This window comes from Pristiophorus japonicus, chromosome 1 (genome assembly GCF_044704955.1).
Source record: "Pristiophorus japonicus isolate sPriJap1 chromosome 1, sPriJap1.hap1, whole genome shotgun sequence".
Taxonomy (NCBI): domain Eukaryota; kingdom Metazoa; phylum Chordata; class Chondrichthyes; family Pristiophoridae; genus Pristiophorus; species Pristiophorus japonicus.
This window is the reverse complement of record NC_091977.1, coordinates 110102163-110126583: the sequence shown is the minus strand read 5'-3', so window position 1 is coordinate 110126583 and position 24421 is coordinate 110102163. Positions and strand designations below refer to the sequence as shown.

The window sequence follows — 24421 nt, the reverse complement described above, 5'->3', positions numbered from 1 at the left end:
TACAACTGTGCTGTACAAACGTTGAATAAACATATTTATTTTGGACTTTTAACCTGACTCCTGCACTTAATTTCTTAATTTCTTACTTTCTTACACTAAGAAATGCTACACTAATATATATTATAGGATAAAGGAACAGATACAACATGTAAAATGGCCTCAACACTTGGAACATATTAATTTAAATGATACAGGGGCAGGTTCCTCTACTGAGGTGTTCATGGATCCTAACTTTTTCTGGGTCACTGATACATGCAACACAGGACCATGGTGCATGTATCAGTGACCCTGACCCAGTGTTATTAGATCCATGAACAACTTAGTACAGGAACATGCTCATTTAATATCTCCACAAGTATATTGTTGTACATTATTGTCCACCTAAGCCCTCCAACACTCGATTTAAACATGAAAGATTTGTGGTGGGATTATTTAATAATAATGTAATGTCCAGTCTTTATTAGAAATCACTGCTGCTTTCCCATGAGCCTGGAGTGTCTTGCACTGCCTTCTGTGTGTAGACCTTCAGCCAGGGGCTAGCAGCGGCTGCAGTCGATGAGGAGAAATGGCAGAAGGCTGCCCTTGCTGTTCACAGAAGAAAACTTCATTTTTTCAGCTTCTTTGAAAAATCTGGTGGATGTCTCAGAAGATGGAGCCTGGTGGATTGTCCTTGAAGATTTTTTGATGATTTTGGGACCCAAATTTTGGGATTCCCTTGGAATGAGTGATCACAGCATGGTTAAATTTCAAATTCAGTTGGAAGGTGAGGAAGTTGGGTCTCAAACCAGCGTACGAAGCTTAAATAAAGGAGACTATGAAGGTGTGAAGGCAGAATTGGCTAAAGTGGACTGAGAAAATAGATTAAAGTGTAGGATGGTTGATAAACAGTGGCGTACATTTAAGGAGATATTTCACAACTTGCAAGAAAAATATATTCCAGTGAGGAGAAAAGGGTGTAAAAGAAAAGATAGCCATCCGTGGCTAACTAAAGAAATAAAGGACGGTATCCAATTAAAAACAAGGGCATATAAAAATGGCCAAAACTAGTGAGAGGACAGAAGATTGGGAAGTTTTTAAAAGCCAGCAAAGAATTATTAAAAAAATGATTACGAAAGGGAAGAGAGATTATGAAAGTAAACAAGCACGAAATATAAAAAGAGATAGCAAGAGTTTCTATAGGTATATTGTCATACCTACAGGAGTGGAGAAGGGAGAACCAATTGATGTGGTGTATTTGGACTTTCAGAAGGCTTTCGACAAGGTCCCACACAAGAGATTAATGTGCAAAGTTAAAGCACATGATATTGGGGGTAGTGTGCTGACGTGGATTGAGAACTGGTTGGCAGACAGGAAGCAAAGAATAGGAGTAAATGGGTACTTTTCAGAATGGCAGGCAGTGACTAGTGGGGTACCGCAAGGTTCTGTGCTGGGGCCCCAGCTGTTTACATTGTACATTAATAATTTAGACAAGGGGATTAAATGTAGTATCTCCAAATTTGCGGATGACACTAAGTTGGATGGCAGTGTGAGCTGCGAGGAGGATGCCAAGAGGCTGCAGAGTGACTTGGATAGGTTAGGTGAGTGGGCAAATGCATGGCAGATGAAGTATGATGTGGATAAATATGAGGTTATCCACTTTGGTGGTAAAAACAGAGACAGACTATTATCTGAATGGTGACAGATTAGGAAAAGGGAAGGTGCAACGAGACCTGGGTGTCATGGTACATCAGTCATTGAAGGTTGGCATGCAGGTACAGCAGGCGGTTAAGAAAGCAAATGGCATGTTGGCCTTCACAGGGGCAGGGAGGTGTTACTACAGGTGTACAGGGCCTTGGTGAGGCCACACTTGGTGAGTTTTGGTCTCCTAACTTGAGGAAGGACATTCTTGCTATTGAGGGAGTGCAACGAAGGTTCACCAGACTAATTCCCGGGATGGCGGGACTGACATATCAAGAAAGATTGGATCAACTCGGCTTCTATTCACTGGAGTCCAGAAGAATGAGAGGGATCTCATAGAAACGTTTAAAATTCTGATGGGTTTAGACAGGTTAGATGCAGGAAGAATGTTCCCAATGTTGGGGAAGTCCAGAACCAGGGGTCACAGTCTAAGGATAAGAGGTAAGCCATTTAGGACCAAGATGAGGAGAAACTTCTTCACCCAGAGAGTGGTGAACCTGTGGAATTCTCTACCAAAGAAAGTTGTTGAGGCCAATTCACTAAATATATTCAAAAAGGAGTTAGATGAAGTCCTTACTACTAGGGGGATCAAGGGGTATGGCGAGAAAGCAGGAATGGGGTACTGAAGTTGCATGTTCAGCCATGAACTCATTGAATGGTGGTGCAGGCTAGAAGGGCCGAATGGCCTACTCCTGCACCTATTTTCTATGTTTCTACATTCTGTTTGTAGCCACCCAGATGGCATCATTGTTGGAGGCCACTGAGCAGCACACACATGGTGCTGCTCAGGAATAAAAGGCCAGCCATTTTGAGAGTCAGGCACTTTGGGCCTAAATAAAGCAGAGCCAAGGTTGTACCTTGCTTAGTTAAACAGTACTCAGTTTGAACCTTTATTGCATACATAACATTTGGCGACGAGAATACAAGAACCTTTGTTTGCAAAATGAGCACAACTGGATTTTTAGAGCGATTCGTGGAGGGAGAAGATTGAGCAGACTTTGTGAGCTGGTTGAATCAGTACTTCATGGCCAACAAAATGAAGGGGGTCGACGATGCAGATCGGCGTCGGGCCGTGTTCCTCACTGTGTGCGGTTCAAAGATCGACGGTCTGATAAAAGAATCTACTACTGCCAAGTGATCCAACAGAAAAAACGTACGAGGAGTTGTGTACATTGGTACGGGAGCACCACAAGCCAGACGACGGCATCATCATCTCGAGATACAGGTTTTATACACACGTTCGATCGGAAGGCCAGAACGCGGCGGGAGTCGTTGCCGATCCGAGACGTCTAGCGGGACCGTGCAAGTTCCGGGAGGGTGTTGGCAGACATGCTGCGGAACTTCTTCATTATCGGTATCAACCACGAAGTGATCCTGTGCAAACTTCTGGCGGTGGAGGAGTTGGATTTAAAAAGGGCCATCCAGATCGCTTAATTGTGTATGACGACGGACAGGAGTCTAAAGCAAATAGCGGTGAAGAACCGAACATCGGAAAGTATTGTAAATGCAATTGATTCGGTATTTAGCAGAGCAGCACATGGCAGGGTCTATCTGGCTGCGTTCGCGAAACCTGTGGCTGCCCAAAGTCTGCCAGCGGGAATCTATCCGACTTCTCTGTGTTGGCAATGTGGGGGAAATCATCGGCACCAGCAGTGCCGATTTAAGCAATATAGTTGCAAAGACTGTCTGAGAGTGAGGCATCTCCAGCGCAAGTGTCCGCAGATGAGCAAGCAATTTGCAACACACCACGTAGAGGCTGAGAGTCAGACTAGTGCGGATCCGGATACGCAATCCGAGATGCCAGAGGAGGAAGTGTATGCACTGTACTCTTTCATAACCAAGAGTAAACCAATTTTGATTAACGTGAAGTTTAATGGGATACCGGTATCGATAGAACTGAACACAGGAGTGAGTTAATCGATCATGAATGAGAGGGCATTTAATAAGCTGTGGGATACTAAGACTGTAAGGCCCAGGCTGAGCCCTGTTAATGCCAAGCTGCGCATGTACACCAAAGGACTGATAAAGGTGATTGGCAGTGCACAAACTAATGTGCCATATAACAGTGCGGTTCACGAGTTACCACTGTGGATTGTTCTAGGCAATGGCCCAATGCTGCTCGGCAGGAGCTGGTTGAAGAAAATCAGATGCGACTGGAATTACATAAAGGTGTTGTCATCGAAGGAAGAGACATGTGCCCAAGTATTGAGCAAGTTCCCCTCACTGTTCGAACCGGATATCGGCAACTTAAGACCAAGCTATCTCTGGTACACCTGGATTAAAATAATCATGTTGAATATTGAAGACAAAATCAACAAGGGCACCACGATCGCGCAATTGTGTCACACAAGATTTCTGTTAATGATTCTGTATATGTGTTGAACTATGGTCAGGGTCCCAAATGGATCGCTGGTACAGTCATGGCTAAAGAGGGCAACAGAGTATTCGTTATTAAGCTCAAGAATGGGCAAACTTGCAGGAAACACATGGATCAGACAAAGTTGAGGCACACAGACGAGCAGAACAGTCGGACGAAGAAACCATCGACGACCAACCAAGCAGTCTTCAGAGGACTCTGATAAGAGAATTCAAGCTCTGCAGCCCGGCTGCAGTTTTGAAAAAACACAGACCACATTGCATTAAGTCATCAATCAACTTGACATTTTAAGACCTTGGGTAGCGAGCCAATTAAAGATTAAAAGACGATCAAATGAGCCAATAAGGTCAAAGAAGGCGAGTTCTTTTCCGTAAATTGAACCAGGTATAAGTACAGCCATTTTGGCCATGTGGTCTCAGAAGGACAAAGGCCTGGCTTAAAGCCAGAAGCTTGTTGCTGCTGCCAGAATAAAGTTACATTAAAACTACAATCGGAGTTCGTATTTCATTGGAAATTAACAGATCGAACAATTTTGGCGTCATGAACACGATCGCTGAGGAAAGAAACTGAATTTTGGACATCGGACCTACATACTGAGGTAAGGACTCCTCTTTATAAATGTCCTCGGTCAAAAGTCTAAATTCACCTCTCCTTCTACGCGATTCCGAAAGCCTCTGGTTTGCGAACCCTCCAGTTGGTCGTCGGCTCGAGGTCCCATAGATGTCTAACTTTGGTGGTGTGTTAGTTAATTAATCACCGACCTACTGATCGGCTGGAAAGCCTATGACTCGAGACCCCAGTAAAGAAATCAGTATTATGGCAGCAGGAGATAAGAGCAAAGAATTGCCTACAACTGTTAAAGGCGGGCGGGCACCACCCGAGGTTTCGATAGATGAAATCCTCGAACAGTTGAAAGAATACATAGAGCAACAATTCAACTTATCTAAAACTGTATTAAGATCGAACAAAAGTACGGAACCTCCAAAGGACAATGATCCTTGGACGAGATTAAAAGGATCTGGGGAAAAACGACCCGTATGAAAAATAAAGAGCGAACTAGATGGTCCCTAGCCGTTATGGGACAGATCCGAAAGCGGAATGAAATTATAATGCGTTCCCAACATGATCGAGAACTGACCAGTACAAAGGACCAATTGCAAGCTGTTTGTGCACAGCTGTGGCAGAAAAGACTTGAACTTGAAAGTTAAAGATCTTAAAGGTGAAATTAAAGAATGGAAAAAATCATTAGGTCAAGAGACAGTAATAGGAAAAGGAAAATGCATCGGTCAATTCCCAGGGTACCCATGTTTGGATAAATTAAAAGCGCAAATCCGAAGACACGACCAAGGAATAGATACGGATTCTGAATCCTGTAATGATACAGGGTCGGAGGATGACGAATTAGGGGTGTGCTTTGCCCCATTTAAAAAAAGACGAGTTGTAGTCAAATCAGAAGAGACTGCGGATGAAGGCGGAACCAAAAAAACGAAGAGAAGGGTGTATGCAGAATATTTAGTTCATGATCCAGCAGACCCAGAGAAAATTGATAAATGGTCCAAGGAGTTGCCCAATCCAAAGAAAGGGGGAGTGAAAACGTGGGACCAATTGGACCGCTTAAGAAATATATATCAACTTCATCCCTGGGACGGAGTGCAAATTTTGACCATAATGGTGCCAAAAATACAGGGAAGAAAATTGCACGACAAGGTAGAAGAAGCTTTGGGGCAGGATGAGCAAGAATTAGACGCAGGATGGGAGGCGATTAAACACTGGCTGCAAGTCTTCAGTCCAGCTAAGACAGACTGGGGAAAAATTGTAGCCTGCCAACAGAAAGGAACAGAGGAGGTCCTGGAGTATGACGAGCGGTTTAGATGCACGTGGCTAGAACATTCGGGTATGAATAATACGGATAAGGAAATGGATGAACAAGTGTTTGGACCCCTGAAAGCAGCTTTCATGGCAGGTCTAAAGCTAGAACTGTCCAAAATGCTTAAGGTAGTGTTACCGGACTGGGAAGGTAGAGGAACTACCTTTGCAGCATTGGTGGATTGATGTAACCAATTAGATCGGGATATGGGAGCTAAAGTCCGAGCTGTACAGGCTATGGGATGGAAATTCAGGATTCCGATAAACAACTATGAGGAAAATTACCCGGAAAATGTCATTATTGTGGGAAAGAAGATCACTGGGCCAAGACGTGCATTGCAAAACAGCAAGATCGCGGCTGGGGAAGAGGACGCAGCCAGGGATACAATTCAGCCAACAAACCAGGCTTGTCACAAGATACCGACCTCATAGAAGCATTTAAGCGACTGACAATACAACAACAGAAGGAGTTACTTGGGATAGCAAAAAACGATTAGAGCCCACCCTGGCCCCCCTCCTCGCACTAATACAACAGAGGCTATATAAAACTGTGAGGGTGGGCCTTAAGGATGTGGACTGTCTTTTCGACACAGGGGCGGAATTAACATGCTTACCCCTACAATATGGAGACTTTTTGCCGTTGGATGGTAGGGCACGTACAGCCTATGGAGTTGGGGGCCATAAAATGGAAATTAAAAGGACAACACTGGTACTTATAGGGCTGGGTCCACATGAACTAACCACGCCAGTCTGGATAGGCCCAGTAGATCAATCCCTTTTGGGAATGGACGTTCTAATCCAAATAGATTCATTGTTGCATTTCGAGAATGGTCGGGTGACATGGTCAATTAGAACTTTAAAGAAAGAAGAATTGAAGGAACACCCGATATGGGCTAAAGATAAGAACGATTGTGGCCTACTCCAGATGGAGCCTGCGTCATTTACCAGGACCAAGCCTCCATGCACTAAACAGTATCCCATCAGTCCAACTGCCATCGCGGGAATCTTACCGGTTATTCAGCAATTGGAGAAACAAGGGGTGCTTATTAAAACGCATAGCTCCTCCAATAGCCCTGTGCGGCCGGTACAGAAATCTAATGAGACTTGGCGTTTGACTGTCGATTATAGGAAAGCTAACCAGTGTATTGATCAAAAAGCTCCTTTGGTCGCAGATCCCTCCACCATTTTTAATGCCCTCAAACCGGAACATAAATATTTCTCGGTTATAGATATGGCCAACACCGGAGGTTCGACAGTGGTTTGCTTTCACTGTCCAAGGACAACAGTATACTTGGACCCGGTTACCGCAGGGTTTCCACAACAGCTCTATGGTATTCCACATGGCTTTACAAAGCCATTTGTGAGAATTACCTCCCCTGTCATTCACAGTCATCCAATATGTCGACGATATCCTGCTAGCTTCAAACACGGAAGAACAGCATGAACAAGATTTACGAGCTTTGCTGGACCACCTTTGGCTGAAAGGACATAAAGCCAGCATTGACAAAGCACAAATATCCCAAGAAGAGGTTGTATACCTGGGACAAAAGATTTCACAAGGAAAGAGAGAACTTACCCAGGATAGAACTCCAGCCATTCGGCTGCTAAAAAACTCACCACTATTCAGGAACTAAGGTCTTTTTTGGGATTGTGTAACTTTAACAGAAATTAGATTGATTCCTTCACACAGCTTGCTCAGCCATTGAATGATATATTAAAGGGGAAACGTGCCTCTAAAGAAGCCAACACCCTCACTAAGGAACAGCAAGAGGCCTTCCTGAGTTTGAAAAAGGCTTTGTGTTCGCAACCGGCTCTTGGAATCCCCGACAGTGGTAAGCCATTTACCCTGTTTGTCTATGAGAAAGAAGGATACATGACAGCTATACTGACACAAGAACATGGGGATCGGCAAAGACCTATTGGCTATTATTCGGCAAAACTGGATGCGGTAACCCTCGGATGGGGAAGTTGCCTAAGGGCCATGCAAGCTACATGTCGAGCGGTAATGATCACTGCGGGTCTCGTCCTCGACCAAAAGCTGATTGTCAAGTGTCCCCACACCGTATAGGCTTTTCTGTCTATGACTAGAATGTCTCAGGTGACGGCAGCTAGATGGACCCGCTGGACAGCAGTTTTGGAAGCTCCTAATCTCCATATCGTCCGGGCCAGCCCGGTTAATCCCGCAACTATGCTCCCGATGTCAGAATCGAGGGAGCAAGAGGGAGGAGAATGTGAAGAGCATGACTGCGTGGAGATTTTAAAAGAAACAGAAGAAGCAGCCTTAGCAGCAGAGGAGCCTCTGCACAACCCAGACCTCATCCTGTTTACAGATGGTTCCTCCTTTGTTGACAATGGTACCAGAAAAGCAGGATGGGCAGTTACAACCTTATATGAGGTAGTGGTAAAAGGACGTTTACCCTCAGGAACGTCAGCACAACAGGCCGAGTTACGGGCCCTGTCAGAAGCATGTCGAATAGCAGAAGGACAGACAGCTAATGTCTACACAGATTTGCGTTATGCTTTTGGAGTCGCTCACGACTTTGGTCTGTTATGGCGGAAAAGAGGATTCCTCACTGCTGCTGGTACACCTATCCGAAATGGAAAATAAGTCCGAGACTTATTAGAGGCCATACAATTACCTCAGGAAGTGTCCATCCTGAAGTGTAAGGCCCATAACAAGGAAAATACCACGGAAGCACAGGGAAATGCCCTAGCCGACCAGGCAGCTAAAGATGCCGCCTCACAGGGCGTACCCCCAGAAGAACCAACACAGATGTGCAGATTGAAAACACTCAGGACTCTGACACGAGACCTTCAAACAATGCAAGGCGAGTGCTCCAGAGAGGAAAAATGGACATGGATTGAGGCAAGAATTAAGCTATGTGAAGATGGTGTCTGGAGAAAAAGAGTTACCGACAAGCCAGTCGGGCCTTTTTTAGCCCAACAGATCCACTCGTGGGGACACTTGGCCTCACAACAGATGACGGCACGGTTCCAGAAAAGCTGGTGGGGTCGGGGATTTAAAAAACATGCCCAGCTGGTAGCAGACCGCTGTGTGGTCTGCCAGAAAAATAATTCTGGACCCATCACGGTAATGTCCCAACTGAGGCCCCCTGCCCCTGAAGGACCATTCCAGCATCTGCAGGTTGATTAGATATCTCTTCCTTCAGGCCAAGGATACACTAACATTCTTGTCATGGTCGACAGATTCTCTAGATGGGTAGAAGCTGTCCCAACTAAAAGAGCCACAGCCAATCACACTGCAAAGGTCTTGTGTAAGGATTACATTCCCCAATGGGGAGTCCCGAGTAGCATTGACTCAGATCAGGGAACACACTTCACAGGTGCTGTCTGTCAAAAAGTCTGTAGATTACTGAACATTACGTGGGATTTACACTGTCCTTATCATCCACAATCATCAGGACAAGTAGAGCGAATGAATCGAACTCTGAAACAACAGCTTGCCAAATATCACCAAGAAGGAACACCATGGCCCCAGGCACTACCAATAGTGCTATGTAGCATTAGGGCAACCCCAAACAGAACTACAGGTCTAAGCCCATTTGAAATTATAACAGGAAGACCCATGTCGCTGCCAGGAACTATTGATTTAAGGAAAGCTGATGTTCACTTAATGAGTGACACTTTGTAATCATACTGTCAGAACCTAACCAATGCCATTAGTTCTGTTTCCCGACAGGTATCGGCAGCTTGGGGTAATCCACCCGAAGGAGGACACGACATCATCCTGGGAGTCTGGGTGTGTGTGAAAAAGTTGCATAAAGAACCTTTGGGTGCCAAGTGGGAGGGGCCTTATCAAGTATTATTGACCACCCAGGCAGCTGTTAAAGTCCAAGAAAAGAAAGCCTGGATCCACGCTTCACACGTTAAACGAGCACCCGTAACTGAAGCTGAAATCCAATAAGGACAATTACTTTTTGTCATAATGTATAAATTTACTGTATTACTGATTGTAGGTATTCTAGGCATTTGCCTACTTCTTACTAGCCGACCCTCTGCACCAAAGGGAAATAGTAGAGTACCAAGGGAATTACATGTAAATACCTTTTTATATATGTCATACATATATGCCAAACAAGGTAACATTTCTAGTTGTTGGGTGTGTGCGCATATTCCTATTCACTCAAAGGGAGGGATTCCCTTGAGGGCAGTTCCCTTGAATATCTCGGAAATGGCTGAGTGGATAATTAATCAAAACAAAACAGGCAATGCGGTTCAGGATACGGAAAACTGAGCACGTAAATGGAAGTCAGCAGGTTACAATCTGACTACCTTTGAAGGGGGATACCAACCGTGCTACAATAATTCCAAACGGCCCCCATTTTTTATTATCACTAATACAACGGGAATAGGAAGACCGGGGGAATCGGTCTGTCTGATTAGAAACATCAAAGGAGGCCAAAATATGGGGTATAGTAATTGCTCCCGGAATTATAATGTAATCAAGCCATGGAACCGTCCAAACTGGGCTGATGTGGGAATTCTTAACGTAACGGGGATTCTGAATAAAACAGATGGAAAAGCCTGGACAGACCCCGGAGTGTTGCTGACAAAGAAACAGCTAACATTCATTGCCTATAATGGCACCAATTGGGTGTGTGGCCACAAGGCCTACCCTTGGCTGCCCCAGAATTGGACGGGATCCTGCTATTTAGCCTACATTGTGCCATATATGTATCATATAGAGTCACTGTCGGAACATTTACATTGTCCTAAGAGAGCTATCACAGAGACAGAGAGGTTCTTTGCCATTCTGATCCCCAGGTATGGGACCGCCAGACTGGCACGGGAATCCATTAACATAGCATCCGTTGTGGAACGGGTAGCCAATGATACCTCAGAGGCCCTAGTTAAAATCAATGCAGAAATGGTAGCAATCCACACAGTAGCCCTACAGAATAGACTGGCCCTTGATTACCTCCTGGCTGAAAAGGGAGGTACTTGCGCCCTACTCGGAACTGAGTGTTGCCTATATAAGCAACCCCCATCATTCACTTTGTGGAGCGGAGCCACTGAATGGCTTGGTTCAATAGGAACTTCATTGGTGGAAGGTTTAATTCTATTCATTTTAATTATTTTACTTTTATATTGTTTGTTTATGCTCATTAAATGTTGTTGCAACCAGGCGGTTGTAGCTGCTGTCCCGCATGTGAGACACCTTGCAGGTCCCAGCAGACTGTCTGTACATGGCACAGGGGTATGTTATGCTTAAGGGAAGGTTGATTACTGGTTGAATTAAGATATTCGTTTGGATTAAATTGGAATAAGGTTAATTAACCTACTAAAACCAGACTTCCATTGTGGCCACGATGGAACTCGGGTTGGTGTAAATTTGTGTGGAAGCTACTAGTCCTGACATGTGGTGAAACACATCAACAAATTTTAGAAGGAAACTCTCTTAACATGTATGAAATTATTTTTTAGAATGTTTAACCAGTGATACCTGATGTTTTATTATTCAGTTTGTGAAAGAATCAAAGGGGGGATTGATAGAGAATTCAAGCTCTGCAGCCCGGCTGCAGTTTTGAAAAAACACAGACCACATTGCATTAAGTCATCAATCAACTTGACATTTTAGGACCTTGGGTAGCGAGCCAATTAAAGGTTAAAAGACTATCAAATGAGCCAATAAGGTCAAAGAAGGCGAGTTCTTTTCTGTAAATTGAACCAGGTATTAGTACAGCCATTTTGGCCATGTGGTCTCAGAAGGACAAAGGCCTGGCTTAAAGCCAGAAGCTTGTTGCTGCTGCCAGAATAACGTTACATTAAAACTACAATCGGAGTTCGTATTTCATTGGAAATTAAGAGATCTAACAGACTCAAAGGTCATCGGTGAACCCGGAATTTCCATCACGGACTTGTTCAATAAAAATCGACTTGCAATTCCTGACATGCCCACTGCCATCCCCAACATGTCAGTCATCCAGCCATCAGCTACAACAGACCCCGTACACTCAACCAAGGCTGGAATCGAACTGAGACAGTCCATCCGGGAACACAATGCACTGGACGGTCTCAACCTGTGAAAGACTGCGATAAGATCTGAGAGGGGGATATTGTCATGAATGTACATTCTGTTTGTAGCCACCAGATGGCGTCATTGTTGGAGGCCACTAAGCAGCACGCACATGGTGCTGCTCAGGTATAAAAGGCAAGCCATTTTGAGAATCAGGCACTTTGGGCCTAAATAAAGCAGAGCCAAGGTTGTACCTTGCTTAGTTAAACAGTACTCAGTTTGAATCTTTATTGCATACATAACATATGTAAAAAGGAAAAGAGTGGCTAAAGTAAATGTTGGTCCTTTAGAGGACAAGAACGGGGAATTAGTAATGGGGAATATGGAGATGGCAGAAATTCTGAACAAATATTTTGTATCAGTCTTTACGATAGAAGACACGAACAATATTCCGACAGTGGATAGTCTAGGGGCTATGGGGGGGGAGAGGAACTTAATACAATCACAATCACAAAGGAGGTGGTACTCAGTAAGATAATGGGACTAAAGGCAGATAAATCCCCTGGATCTGATGGCTTGCATCCTAGGGTCTTCAGAGAAGTTGCGGCAGGGATTGTGGACGCATTGGTTGTAATTTACCAAAATTCCCTGGATTCTGGGGTGGTCCCAGCAGATTGGACAACTGCAAATGTAATGCCCCTATTTAAAAAAGGAGGCAGACAAAAAGCAGGAAATTATAGACCAGTTAGCCGAACATCTGTAGTTGGGAAAATGTTGGAGTCCATTATTAAAGAAGCAGTAGCAGGACATTTGGAAAAGTAGAATTCGGTCAGGCAGAGTCAGCATGGATTTATGAAGAGGAAGTCATTTTGACAAATTTGCTGGAGTTCTTTGAGGATGTAACAAACAGGGTGGATAAAGGGGAACCAGTGGATGTGGTGTATTTGGACTTCCAGAAGGCATTTGGACAAGGTGCCACATAAAAGGTTACTGCACAAGATAAAAGTTCACGGGGCTGTGAGTAATATATTAGCATGGAGAGAGGATTGGCTAACTAACAGAAAACAGAGAGTCGGGGTAAATTATTCATTCTCGAATTGGCAACCTGTAACTAATGGAGTGCCGCAGGGATCAGTGCTGGGACCCCAACTATTTACAATCTATAACAATGACTTGGAAGAAAGGACCAAGTGTAACGTAGCCAAGTTTGCAGACGATACAAAGATGGGAGGAAAAGCAATGTTTTGAGGAGGACACAAAAAATCTGCAAAAGGACATAGACAGGCTAACTGAGTGGGCAAAAATTTGGCAGATGGAGTATAATGTTGGAAAGTGTGAGGTCATGCACTTTGGCAGAAAGAAAACAAAGAGCAAGTTATTATTTAAATGGAGAAAAATTGCAAAGTGCTGCAGTACTGCGGGACCTGGGGGTACTTGTGCATGAAACACAAAAGGTTAGTATGTAGGTACAGCAAGTGATCAGGAAGGCCAATGGAATCTTGCCCTTTGTTGCAAAGGGGATGGAGTATATGTCTTGCTACAGCTATACAGGGTATTGATGATGCCACACCTGGAATACTGCATGCAATTTTGGTTTCCATATTTAAAAAAGGACATACTTGCTTTGAAGGCAGTTCAGAGAAGGTTCACTAGGTTGATGCCGGAGATGACGGGGTTGACTTAAAAGGAAAGGTTGAGGAGGTTGGGCCTCTACTCATTGGAATTCAGAAGAATGAGAGGTGATCTTATCGGAATGTATAAGATTATGAGGTGGCTTGACAAGGTGGATGCAGAGAGGATGTTTCCACTGATAGGGAAAACTAGAACTAAGGGGCATAATCTTAGAATAAGGGGCCACCCATTTAAAACTGAGATGAGGAGGAATTTCTTCTCTCAGAGGGTTGTAAATCTGTGGAATTCGCTGCTTCAGAGAGCTGTGGAAGCTGGGAAATTGAATAAATTTAAAACAGAGATAGACAGTTTCTTAACCGATAAGGGATTAAGGGGTTATGGGGAGCGGGCGGGAAAGTGGACCTGAATCCATGATCGGATCAGCCATGATCGTATTAAATGACGGAGCAGGCTCGACGGGCCATATGGCCTACTCCTGCTCTTATTTCTTATGTTCTTATGCAAAAACATCGATGAAAAAAGTTAAATTTTTTTAAATTTTATGGCCTGAATGCAGTTTAACATTGCAAGAGCAATTGGTAAATTTTCATTTAACATTTTTATTTTTATACTTTACTTACAGGTAATGTAGTATTTTTTAATGTGCTAAAAGTTAAATTATTAGCGAGGGATTCCATTCGGCCATGGATAGGAGCAGGCCAGCGTGGATTTCTCCAACTGAAGGTAAGGCTTTTTCCTATGGTGTTTCTTGGGTCTGTTAGGCGGTTTAAACATTTTCGTTCGGGAGGAAACATGGCTTTCAGCCCAGAAATGGCGTGGGAACCTTCTTTACGGCGCCCCAACACTGGGAAATCTTTGAACTGGGCTTCGGCACCAAAAAACTCACTGGGCGCCAAATAAACGGCTGGGGAAAATTTGGGCCTTTGTCAGCACCTGATTCAGCTATTCCAACATTCTACTGGTCATCCTCCACTCTCAGTAAACTTCAGCTCATCCTATCCTGCACCCAAGGCCCACTTGTCCATCACCTCTATGCTCACTGACTTACATAGGCTCAAAGCCTCAAATTTAATATTTTCATCCTTGTCTTTAAATCCCTTCATGGTCTTGCCCCATGAGTTCTGTAACCTACACCAATCATAAAAATCTCCTCAAACACTCCATTACTTTGACTCTGGACTTTTATGCACCTCCTCTGCCTTAACCATATCATAGCAGTCGGAGAGGCGAAGCAGCAGTGTGGGTGAGGCCTATAAAGGGCCAGCGGCAGTCGGAAAGGCAGAGCTTCAGCGTGGGTGAGGCCGATAAAGGCCCAGCGGGAGTCCGGGGATCGGCGGCAGTCGGAGAGGCAGAGCAGCAGCGTTGGTGAGGCCTATAAAGGCCCAGCGGGAGTCTGGGTATCGGTGGTAGTTGGAGAGGCGGAGCAGCAGCGTTGGTAAGGCCTATAAAGGCCCAGCGGGAGTCCGGGGATCGATGGCAGTCGGAGAAACAGAGCAGCAGCATTGGTGAGGCCTATAAAGGCCAGCTGGTGCAGCTGCAGCAGGGGCAGAAGGCAAAATGAAGTAGAAAGAAATCGAAAGGTGACATCACAGCCACGGGGGTAAGTGATTGGCTGGTGATTGGTGAGTAGTTTTTCTTTTTCTTTTCTATATCAGTAAATAACCTTTAGCATTGTTGTTGCCAATTTAAGTTTGCCTCGGGGTTAAGTCATGGCAGGACAGTTCGGACACGTGTTATACTCCTCCTGTACTATGTGGGAAATCAGGGACGCTTCCGGTTTCCCTGACGACGACGTGTGCGGGAAGTGTATCCAGCTGCAGCTCCTCATGGAGCGCTTTGCGGCACTGGAGCTGCGGGTGGATTCACTCTGGAACATGCACGATGCTGAGAATGACGTGAATCGCACGTTTAGTGAGTTGGTCTTACCGCAGGAAAAGGTTACTCAGGCAGATAGGGAATGGATGACCAACAGGAAGAGCAGTGGAAAGAAGGTAGTGCAGGGTTCCCTGCGGTCATCCCCCTGCAAAACAGATACACCGCTTTGGATACTGTTGAGGGGCATGACTCACCAGGGGAGGGCAGCAGCAGCCAAGTTCATGGCACTGTGGTGGCTCTGCTGCACAAGAGGGCAGGAAAAAGAGTGGGAGAGCTATAGTGATAGGGGATTCAATTGTAAGGGGAATAGATAGACGTTTCTGCGGCCGCAACCGAGACTCCAGGATGGTATGCAGCTTCCCTGATGCAAGGGTCAAGGATGTCTCGGAGCATCTGCAGGGCATTCTGAAAAGGGAGGGTGAACAGCCAGTTGTCGTGGTGCATATAGGTACCAACGATATAGGTAAAAAAAAGGGATGAGGTCCTACAAGACGAATTTAGGGAGCTAGGAGCTAAATTAAAAAGTAGGACCTCAAAAGAAGTAATCTCAGGATTGCTACCAGTGCCACGTGCTAGTCAGAGTAGGAATCGCAGGGTAGCTCAGATGAATACGTGGCTTGAGGAGTGGTGCAAAAGGGAGGGATTCAAATTCCTGTGACATTGGAACCAGTTCTTGGGGAGGTGGGACCAGTACAAACCGGATGGTCTGCACCTGGGCAGGACCGGAACTGGTGTCCTGGGGGGAGTGTTTGCTAATGCTGTTGGGGAGGAGTTAAACTAATACGGCAGGGGATGGGAACCTATGCAGGGAGACAGAGGGAAGTAGAATGAGGGCAGAAGCAAAAGATAGAAAGAAGAAAAGTAAAAGTGGAGGGCAGAGAAAGCTAAGGCAAAAAGCAAAAATGGCCACATTACAGCAAAATTCTAAAGGGGCAAAGTGTGTTAGAAAGACAAGCCTGAAGGCTCTGTGCCTCAATGCGAGGAGTATTCGGAATAAGGTGGACGAATTAACTGCGCAGATAGCAGTTAACGGGTATGATGTAATTGGCATCACGGAGACATGGCTCCAGGGTGAACAAGGCTGGGAACTCAACATCCACGGGTATTCAACATTTAGGAAGGATAGGCAGAAAGGAAAAGAAGGTGGGGTGGCATTGCTGGTTAAAGAGGAAATTAATGCAATAGTAAGAAAGGACATTAGCTTGGATGATGTGGAATCGGTATGGGTGGAGCTGCGGAATACCAAAGGGCAGAAAACGCTAGTGGGAGTTGTGTACAGACCACCAAACAGTAGTAGTAAGATTGGGGACAGCATCAAACAAGAAATAAGGGATGCATGCAATAAAAGTACAGCAGCTATCATGGATGATTTTAATCTACATATTGATTGGGCTAACCAAACTGGTAGTAATGCGGTGGAGGAGGATTTCCTGGAGTGTATTAGGGATGGTTTTCTAGACCAATATGTCGAGGAACCAACCAGAGAGCTGGCCATCCTAGATGTGTAATGAGAAAGGACTAATTAGCAATCTTGTTGTGCGAGGCCCCTTGGGGAAGAGTGACCATAACATGGTAGAATTCTTTATTAGGATGGAAAGTGAAACAGTTAATTCAGAAACTAGGGTCCTGAACTTAAGGAAAGGTAACTTCGATGGTTTGAGGCGTGAATTGGCTAGAGTGGGCTGGCAAAGGATACTTAAAGGGTTGACGGTGGATAGGCAATGGCAAACATTTAAAGATCACATGGATGAACTTCAGCAATTGTACATCCCTGTCTGGAGTAAAAATAAAACGGGGAAGGTGGCTCAACCGTGGCAAACAAGGGAAATTAAGGACAGTGTTAAATCCAAGGAAGAGGCATATAAATTGACCAGAAAAAGTAGCAAACCTGAGGACTGGGAGAAATTTAGAATTCAGCAGAGGAGGACAAAGGATTTAATTACGAGGGGCAATTAGAGTATGAGAAGATGCTTGCTGGGAACATAAAAACTGACTGCTAAAGCTTCTATAGATATGTGAAGAGAAAAAGATTAGTGAAGACAAATGTAGGTCCCTTGCAGTCAGATTCAGGTGAATTTATAATGGGGAACAAAGAAATGGCAGACCAATTGAACTTTGATTCTGTCTTCACGAAGGAAGACACAAATAACCTTCTGAAAGTACTAGGGGATCAAGGGTCTCGTGAGAAGGAGGAACTGAAGGATATCCTTATTAGGCGGGAAATTGTGTTCGGGAAATTGATGAGATCGAAGGCCGATAAATCCCCGGGGCCTGATCGTCTGTGTCCCAGAGTATTAAGGAAGTGGCCCTAGAAATAGTGGATGCATTGGTGATCATTTTCCAACAATCTATCGACTTGGGATCAGTTCCTATGGACTGGAGGGTAGCTAATGTAACACCACTTTTTAAAAAGCGAGGGAAAGAGAAAGCGGGTAATTATAGACCGGTTAGCCGGACATCAGTGGTGGGGAAAATGTTGGAATCAATTATTAAGGATGAAATAGCAGCGCATTTGGAAAGCAGTGACAGGATCTGTCCAAGTCAGCATGGATTTATGAAAGGGAAATCATGCTTGAAAAATCTTCTGGAATTTTTTGAGGATGTAACTAGCAGAGTGGTCAAGGGAGAACCAATGGATGTGGTGTATTTGGACTTTCGAAAGGCTTTTGACAAAATCCTACACAAGAGATTGGTGTGCAAAATCAAAGCATATGGAATTGTGAGTAATATACTGATGTGGATAGAGAAATGGTTGGCAGACAGGAAGCAGAGAGTCGGGATAAACGGGTCCTTTTCAGAATGGCAGGCAGTGACTAGTGGAGTGTCGCAGATCTCAGTGCTGGGACCCCAGCTCTTTACAATATACATCAATGATTTGGATGAAAGAATCGAGTGTAATATCTCCAAGTTTGCAGGTGACACTAAACTGGGTAGCGGTGTGAGCTGCGAGGGGGATGCTAAAAGGCTGCAGGGTGACTTAGACAGGTTAAGTGAGTGGGCAAATGCATGGCAGATGCAGTATAATGTGGATAAATGTGAGGTTATCCACTTTAGGGGCAAAAAAGGCGAAGACAGAATATTATCTGAATGGTGGCAGATTAGGAAAAGGGGAGGTGCAACGAGACCTGGGTGTCATGGTTCATCAGTCATTGAAAGTTGGCATACAGGTGCAGCAGGCGGTAAAGAAGGCAAATGGTATGTTGGCCTTCATAGGTAGGGGACTTGAGTATAGGAGCAGAGAGGTCCTACTGTAGTTGTATAGGGCCTTGGTGAGACCTCACTTGGAATATTGTGTTCAATTTTGGTCTCCTAATCTGAGGAAGGACGTTCTTGCTATTGAGGGAGTGCAGAGAAGGTTCACCAGACTAATTCCCAGGATGGCCGAACTGACACATGAGTAGAGACTGGATCAACTGGGCCTTTATACATTGGAGTTTAGAAGGATGAGAGGGGATCTCAGAGAAACATACAAGATTCCGACGGGACGGGACAGGTTAGATACGGGTAGATTGTTCCCGATGTTGGGAAATCCAGAACCAGGGGATACAATCTTAGGATAAGGGGTAGGCCATTTAGGACTGAAGTGAGGAGAAACTTCTTCACTCAGAGTTGTTAAACTGTGGAATTCCCTGCCGCAGAGAGTTGTTGATGCCAGTTCATTGGATATGTTCAAGAGGGAGTTTGATGTGGCCCTTACGGCTAAAGGGATCAAGGGGTATGTAGAGAAAGCAGGAAAGGAGTACGGAGGGAATGATCAGCCATGATCTTATCGAATGGTGGTGCAGGCTCGAAGGGCCAAATGGCCTACTCCTGCACCTATTTTCTATGTTTCTATGTTTCTATTGACAGCCATGATCGCTACCAGCTAAGCCACATGCTCTCAAATTCACTTCCTAAACCACATTTCCCCTCCAGTTCCCTCTCTTTAAGAGCCTCCTTAAAACCCACCTCTTTGACCAAGTTTTTGGCCACCCATTCTAATATTTCCTTCTTTGGCTCTGTGTCCAATCGTTGATTACACCTCAGTAAAGCGCTTTGGGATGTTTTTCTATATTAAAGATGCTATATAAAGGTAAGTTGTTGCCAACAGCAGCATATACTGCATAACACAAAAGGGTACCACTACTGCAAAGCTTTGGGCACTGCTCGTTCAACATCAACTTGCCTGTATATAGCATCTTTAACATAGTAAAATATATCCAATTTTTAAATAATGAACAACCAAATGCCAGTTCACCTAGACATTACATTCATTTTGGTCAGCCATAGCACTAACAGTCTGTTTTCCTCCTTGCCCAATATCTTTCCATGTTACCTTTGTTGATTAAGCGGCTGTTAACATTTGAGACGTGTGAAACTTGTATAATTACCAGTCAATTGAGATTGGACAGATTTCAGCACTAACTTTCACTCCAAACAGAACAAAAAGTTCTCTCAGCAGAAAACATACCAGATTTCACTTGGATGCATTTCTACAATAATCACCCCAAAAATTGAGTTAATAATGCTCAAAAAACAAACAGAATATATTTAATTATTGGCAAGATATGCTCTGCCATGATGCTACATTAGCTGTTCTGTATTGCCATGGTATGCATAATGCAAAGGTTATGAGATAAAGCACCCAACTATACTCTGACATCTGCATAGTATATCTGTGCTAGCACAAGGATAAGCATGGCTTCCACTGACAAAGTGTGCAATATCTTTGGCCGGAATTTTGCCGCCATTCAGAGGGCGGGTTCGGAAGTGGGTCCGCTGTCGAAATAGAAAACATTGACAGCGGGTCAGCAGCCCGCTATCAACCCGCCTTCACATCAGTTTCCCTAAGTGTCAGGTCTGTCCTGACACCAAGGGGGCGGGGAGGTAATTGACATCATTAACAGCTTATTAAAAGGTACTTAAACAGCATTTTACCATCTACTAACCATTTTTCCAACTTTTTGACAATATTCATGGCATTTGGGGATCACGTCAGGTAAGTAGGTCGGGTTTTCAATGACTCTCCATTCTTGTGAATAGATGACAGCTGCAAATGTGGTATAAAAGCTACCATTTCACAACTGTTCACTTTCCAATATTAGAAGCTGGAGCCTTCAGGATTTGGAAGACGCTTTTGAGCTTTATGCAGATTGGAAGTGTTTGGAGTAAACTTTCTATACACTGTCACCTCCTTGGAGCAACCTCTCTCACCATTGACAGATCGCTTCTGTCATCTCAATTTCAGCTGCCATCTATTCCATCAGCACTGGTGCCCTTGAAAAAAATCTCACCTTGGTCCTCAGAATCCCACCACGATAAGCCCCAACACCAATATCATCAGGCACACCAGCATCACCAGGCACACCAGCAGCACCAACCTTCTCCGCAATCACCTGATGCTGCACAGGACACAGAGCATGAGGACCCAACCACAATGCTGCCTCGGAGGCTAAGGATGGCCTCACCATGGTCAGATTTACTTCACTTGATGCTGTACACCCTGGCTGCAACATGATGCGCCAAGTTGGCACCATCCCATAAAGCATCCCTGCAATGTCCAAGCCATTCCTTTCACATTCATCGCCATTGCGGGAGGTACCGTTATGTCTCACCATTCATTACAACTTACTAATCTACTTCCAAATGTGCACACAAATCTGTCCAAGAAGGCAAAGTGTTGAGATTAAAGATTTCAATGTTTGACAATACATTAACAAAAACTTTACATGAACATTGGCTAAAAGACCCAAGACTCTTCCCTTATGTGTTGTTAATTGGTATGATTGGACAAGGATGAGGGTGAGTATGAGGGGTGGCGAGTGAGATGGGGAAGTGATAATGTAGAAAGAGAGGGATGGGTGGAGGTTCAAGGTAAGTTGATGTGAGTAAGGATGTGCAGGAGTAGGAAGGCAGAGTGATGGGGATGTGATGAGAGGCACAGCAGGATGAGGTTGAATGTGGCTTTGCAATAACGTCTCATGATCTACTTAGATCATTGAAAGGTTTGAGCCACCGTAGCCAGGTCCTCCTGGCCACATCCCTGCTTGTGCCCTCCTGTGCAATGGGCAACCAGGCTGCGCTGGTCTCTTACGCCCATTAGAAGGGAAGAGAACCTAGCTGCATAGAAACATAGAAAATAGGTGCAGGAGTAGGCCATTCAGCCCTTCTAGCCTGCACCGCCATTCAATGAGTTCATGGCTGAACATGCAACTTCAGTACCCCCTTCCTGCTTTCTCGCCATAACCCTTGATCCCCCGAGTAGTAAGGATATCATCTAACTCCCTTTTGAATATATTTAGTGAATTGGCCTCAACTACTTTCTGTGGTAGAGAATTCCACAGGTTCACCACTCTCTGGATGAAGAAGTTTCTCCTCATCTCGGTCCTAAATGGCTTACCCCTTATCCTTAGACTGTGACCCTTGGTTCTGGACTTCCCCAACATTGGGAACATTCTTCCTGCATCTAACCTGTCTAAACCCATCAGAATTTTAAACGTTTCTATGAGGTCCCCTCTCATTCTTCTGAACTCCAGTGAACACAAGCCCAGTTGATCCAGTCTTTCTTGATAGGTCAGTCCCACCATCCCGGGAATCAGTCTGGTGAATCTTCGCTGCACTCCCTCAATAGCAAGAATGTCCTTCCTCAAGTTAGGAGACCAAAACTGTACACAATACTCCAGGTGTGGCCTCACCAAGGCCCTGTACAATTGTAGCAACACCTCCCTGTCCCTGTACTCAAATCCCCTCGCTATGAAGGCCAACATGCCATTTGCTTTCTTAACCGCCTGCTGTACCTGCATGCCAACCTTCAGTGACTGATGTACCTTGACACCCAGGTCGTGTTACACCTCCCCTTTTCCTAATCTGTCACCATTCAGATAATAGTCTGTCTCTCTGTTTTTACCACCAAAGTGGATAACCTCACATTTATCCACATTATACTTCATCTGCCATGCATTTGCCCACTCACCTAACCTATCCAAGTCACTCTGCAGCCTCATAGCATCCTCCTCGCAGCTCACGCTGCCACCCAACTTAGTGTCATCCGCAAATTTGGAGATACAACATTTAATCCCCTCGTCTAAATCATTAATGTACAATGTAAACAGCTGGGGCCCCAGCACAGAACCTTGCGGTACCCCACTAGTCACTGCCTGCCATTCTGAAAAGTACCCATTTACTCCTACTCTTTGCTTCCTGTCTGACAACCAGTTCTCAATCCACGTCAGCACACTACCCCCAATCCCATGTGCTTTAACTTTGCACATTAATCTCTTGTGTGAGACCTTGTCGAAAGCCTTCTGAAAGTCCAAATATACCACATCAACTGGTTCTCCCTTGTCCACTTTACTGGAAACATCCTCAAAAAATTCCAGAAGATTTGTCAAGCATGATTTCCCTTTCACAAATCCATGCTGACTTGGACCTATCATGTCACCTTTTTCCAAATGCGCTGCTATGACATCCTTAATAATTGATTCCATCATTTTACCCACTACCGATGTCAGGCTGACCGGTCTATAATTCCCTGTTTTCTCTCTCCCTCCTTTTTTAAAAAGTGGGGTTACATTGGCTACCCTCCACTCCATAGGAACTGATCCAGAGTCAATGGAATGTTGGAAAATGACTGTCAATGCATCCGCTATTTCCAAGGCCACCTCCTTAAGTACTCTGGGATGCAGTCCATCAGGCCCTGGAGATTTATCGGCCTTCAATCCCATCAATTTCCCCAACACCATTTCCTGACTAATAAGGATTTCCCTCAGTTCCTCCTCCTTACGAGACCCTCTGACCCCTTTTATATCCGGAAGGTTGTTTGTGTCCTTCTTAGTGAATACCGAACCAAAGTACTGTTCAATTGGTCTGCCATTTCTTTGTTCCCCGTTATGACTTCCCCTGATTCTGACTGCAGGGGACCTACGTTTGTCTTTACTAACCTTTTTCTCTTTACATATCTATAGAAACTTTTGCAATCCGCCTTAATGTTCCCTGCAAGCTTCTTCTCGTACTCCATTTTCCCTGCCCTAATCAAAACCTTTGTCCTCCTCTGCTGAGTTCTAAATTTCTCCCAGTCCCCGGGTTCGCTGCTATTTCTGGCCAATTTGTATGCCACTTCCTTGGCTTTAATACTATCCCTGATTTCCCTTGATAGCCACGGTTGAGCCAACTTCCCTTTTTTATTTTTACGCCAGACAGGAATGTACAATTGTTGTCGTTCATCCATGCGGTCTCTAAATGTCTGCCATTGCCCATCCACAGTCAACCCCTTAAGTATCATTCGCCAATCTATCCTCGCCAATTCACGCCTCATACCTTCAAAGTTACCCTTCTTTAAGTTCTGGACCATGGTCTCTGAATTAACCGTTTCATTCTCCATCCTAATGCAGAATTCCACCATATTATGGTCACTCTTCCCCAAGGGGCCTCGCACAATGAGATTGCTAATTAATCCTCTCTCATTACACAACACCCAGTCTAAGATGGCCTCCCCCCTAGTTGGTTCCTCAACATATTGGTCGAGAAAACCATCCCTTATGCACTCCAGGAAATCCTCCTCCACCGTATTGCTTCCAGTTTGGCTAGCCCAATCTATGTGCATGCTGTTACTCCCTCCATAATTATATGAAGGGAGTCACGGGAGAGCCTGAGTGCAGCCGTGCACCTTTGTGCAGTGTCTGTCTGTTTGCAGTACCTCAATGCTGTCGAACACTAATAGCACAACTGTCAAAATCAATGTGGACATGGTCCCTTTAAGGAAACCGGCTGATGACACGTCATGAAATGACATCATCAGACCTGCTTCCTTTTAATTGGCCGGGAACCACGCAGGGCAAAATTGCTCGGGTGTTAGCAGAGACGCGAATATAGTAGCACCGCGCCCCCGCTGGTAGCGCCCTGGTCTGCTGTGCCTCAGATAATGACACGATCGCCGAGCGCAGCGACCACTTTTTCGCCCCGCGGCAACCCGTTTCCGCCACACGGTGGAAATTGGACAGCGCCCCGTGAGGCCGCGGGTCGCAAATCAGGCCAATCAC

General features: G+C 44.9%; 1 protein-coding gene across 3 annotated transcripts in view; it reads right to left on the bottom strand.

Moving 5' to 3' along the window:
* frmd3 (FERM domain containing 3) overlaps positions 1 to 24421 on the bottom strand; it is a 444455-nt gene that overhangs the window by 90042 nt on the left and 329992 nt on the right. The window lies entirely within an intron of this gene.